Genomic DNA, 3,246 nt, shown 5'->3' on the forward strand with positions numbered 1-3,246 from the left:
CTTTACACATAGGTTCATTTCCCCTGTTTACGTCAGCAGCCACTCGGTATGTCATGATGTTCTTTCAAAGGCCCCTTTTTAGCCTTTTTTAAAAAGTCCTCAATTTAGGCAATGTTTGGCCGTATGGCATACAGTTTATCAGAAGTATTATTGTTTAAGATGCCAGACGTACACCATAGAGGAAGAGAAACTCAACCACATGTGAAAGAATTGCAAACTACAGATGTTGGAAGGAGGAAGATGACCGTAAGAAAAACTAAACTGACTCACTGACATTTTGGAAACAAAGTTAATATAATTCTTTTAATTCAGTAACTCTCCTTTAGAAGGTAGTATAGGTTGGGAGAATTTAAAGAAACCAGGATCGGGGCACCTGGGTGGCTCAGTCGTTAAGCATCTGCCTTCAGCTCAGGTCATGATCCCAGGGTCCTGGGATCGAGCCCTGCGTCGGGCCCCGCCCCGTGGGGAGCCTGCTTCTCCCTCTTCCTCTGCAGCTCTGCGTGCTTGTGCTCTCTCTCTGTCAAATGAATAAATAAAATCTTAAAAAAAAAGAAACAAACAAACAATTGGAAGGACAATATGAACACACTGCAATTCTGTTAAACATGTACCTGATTGTCTGGAGCATCAGTTATAGTACAAAATCTCGTGTTTAGAATATCTGAGATTTCTTCCTCAACCTGAATATGAATCCAAACTTTGAAATGCAATTAAAGCTGAAATGAAAAATAAATGGATCCCCCAAACTGGATCTTCTCAAATTGTCCTACTTGGACAATCTCTGAACCGTTATCTTTTATTTTAAGATTTTATTATTTATTTGACAGAGAGGGAGAGAGAGCTCAAGCAGGAGGAGTCCAGGCAGAGGGAGAAGTGAGAGAGAGCACAAGCGGGGGAGGGGAGAAGCAGGGTCCCTGCTGAGCCGTGATCCCAACGTGGGGCTCGATCCCAGGACCCCCAGATCATGACCTGAGCTGAAGGCAGACACTTAACCAACTGAGCCACCCAGGCGCCCCTCTAAACCTCTTTTAATAAAGATTCTGCCTTAGGGACAAGTCTGAAGTGCTACGTGTAAGTCAGTCTGTGCCATGACTAGATTTGTGAAGAGATAGTAGAGTGGGGTTTTTTAGGGCTGGGTTCGGAAGCTAGATTGCCTGGGTTTGAATTCTGGTTATCACCACTTACTAGCCATTATGACCTGGGGCAATTTTTTAACTTCTGTGTAATGCCATTTTTCACACCTGGAAAATGGGGATAATATTAATTCTTATTTTTAAGGATTGTCGTGGGGATCACATGAACTAATACTATAAAAGGATTAGAATTGTTCCCAGCATCCGTAGATGCTCAGGAAATCTTAGCTGTTACCTTCTGTTATCCTTTAGTGCTCATGGCAAGGGTGTTCCCAGCCAAGTAGGTGAGGCTTGAGCTGGCTAGGCTGGTGATAAACTGGGGCAGTCTATGCACAGCGTATCCGACTGCAACAATATCTGGATATCACATTATCCATGGAAATGAGGGCAAGTACAGCCTACTAGTGCAATTAGCTAGTACATGGCAAAACTAGATTTTGAACTCAGGTCTCTCTGTTCCAACGGCCAATCTGTTCCCATTGAACCCTGTTGAAAGTTCACCATGAATTGACAACATGCAGTGACTGTTAGGGTAGTGAATGGGGTGGCAGACCGATGGCATTTGTAAAGGCTGTAGCCTCTAGAACAGAAGAATGTGACCCTGTTCCACCTAGATTGGGCAAACCACACTTCCAAAGTGACCAGTGGGTGGGGAGATGCGGAATTGTGTCCTGTGGTAGTCCTTAGAAGGGATTAGCATATTGAGTCAAAGAAAAGAAGACAGCTGTGGACATGAGTGCACAAGCAATAACAAATTTATAAAGTAGAGGGAGACAGAATTCAGTTTAATGCAAGGAAAAGCTTTCTAACCATCGGAACTATTCAAAGCTCTCTGCCTTGGGAAGCGATAGATTTGCTCTCATTGGAAAGGTTAAGAGAAGCTAGATAAGCACTTGGTAGGGTGAAGTAGAGGGATTTTGTTCAGTGAATTCAATGTAAATTTACTGAACATCTATTATAGGTCAGGGATGGTATAAGAGTTAAATTTCCTTCCAAACTCATAGTTCTATTTTGTCCAGATGAAACGAAATAGAACCTCATATCCTGCTCCAAACTCCAACTGAGACCATTGTACTCATTGGCATAAATGTCCTTATAATCAATTTAAAAATTAATTACGCTTCTTTCCTTGCCCTGAGTAACTTTTGCCAACTTGCTATAAAATAGCGGCAAACTCTTCTGTATTAACCTGGATATTGCTCTTGTTCTATGTTCTCCTACATAAGCTTCCTTTTAGTACAGGGGAAACAAAAAAATAATTTAGTCAGCAGTATTAGGACAGGAAACTGATGGTTCCCAAGTACATTTTTAAAGAAAAAAAAAAAAGAAAGAAATGCAAAGGAAAATGGAAAATAGTACCAAACTCAAATATGTGAGCTGACAGTTTACCTCCATTCTGTGGAATGTATCCTGTTCCAATGTGCAGAGGTCCACATTTTTATTTTATGATTCTGATCCTAAAGTGATCGCCCCAGGCTTAGGGATTCCAAAGTAAAGAAAATGGATACAGTTTGTCAAATAGGAGTCGTGGTCAGAGTCGAATGTAGGTTCCGGTGGCTTCTGGGGTGGTTGCTGTGAGGACCTACTATGTGACAGGCAGAGTTCTGCAGTGATTGACCAAAGTATGTGCCAGATTTGAAAGCATTTGAAAAGATGTTATCTGTGTTTTCTAACTCTGCCTCCCAACTCATAAAACTTCAATCAATATTTGCTGAAGTGTAGGGTGGTAGAAAGTTGAAACAGTGGGCAAAGTAACAGGGAGAAACCTTGGGAGTTGAAATTTAACTTTGAGCAAGTCATTTGTCCTGTTCACTAACAAGACTTGTGCTCTGAGACAGGACATGGCCTCCAACTTTGCTTTTCCAACACAGGTCACAGCCCATTGAGAAATCAATTTCATGGGTTGAAATCAGCATTTTAAAAATTAAATGGAAAATTCCAGAGTGTTTTACACTAGCAAAGATATTATTTCATGAAACTCTTATTTCATGTGAATATACACACATACATATATACACACGTATACTGAGTTGTGAAGTAAAATGGATGTTTTACCATTGAGTGATATCAAAAATATTTGACCCTGGGCGCCTGGGTGGCTCAGTCGTTAAGC

The sequence above is a fragment of the Leptonychotes weddellii genome, chromosome 1 (genome assembly GCF_054177405.1).
Source record: "Leptonychotes weddellii isolate Sample4059 chromosome 1, ASM5417740v2, whole genome shotgun sequence".
Classification (NCBI taxonomy): domain Eukaryota; kingdom Metazoa; phylum Chordata; class Mammalia; order Carnivora; family Phocidae; genus Leptonychotes; species Leptonychotes weddellii.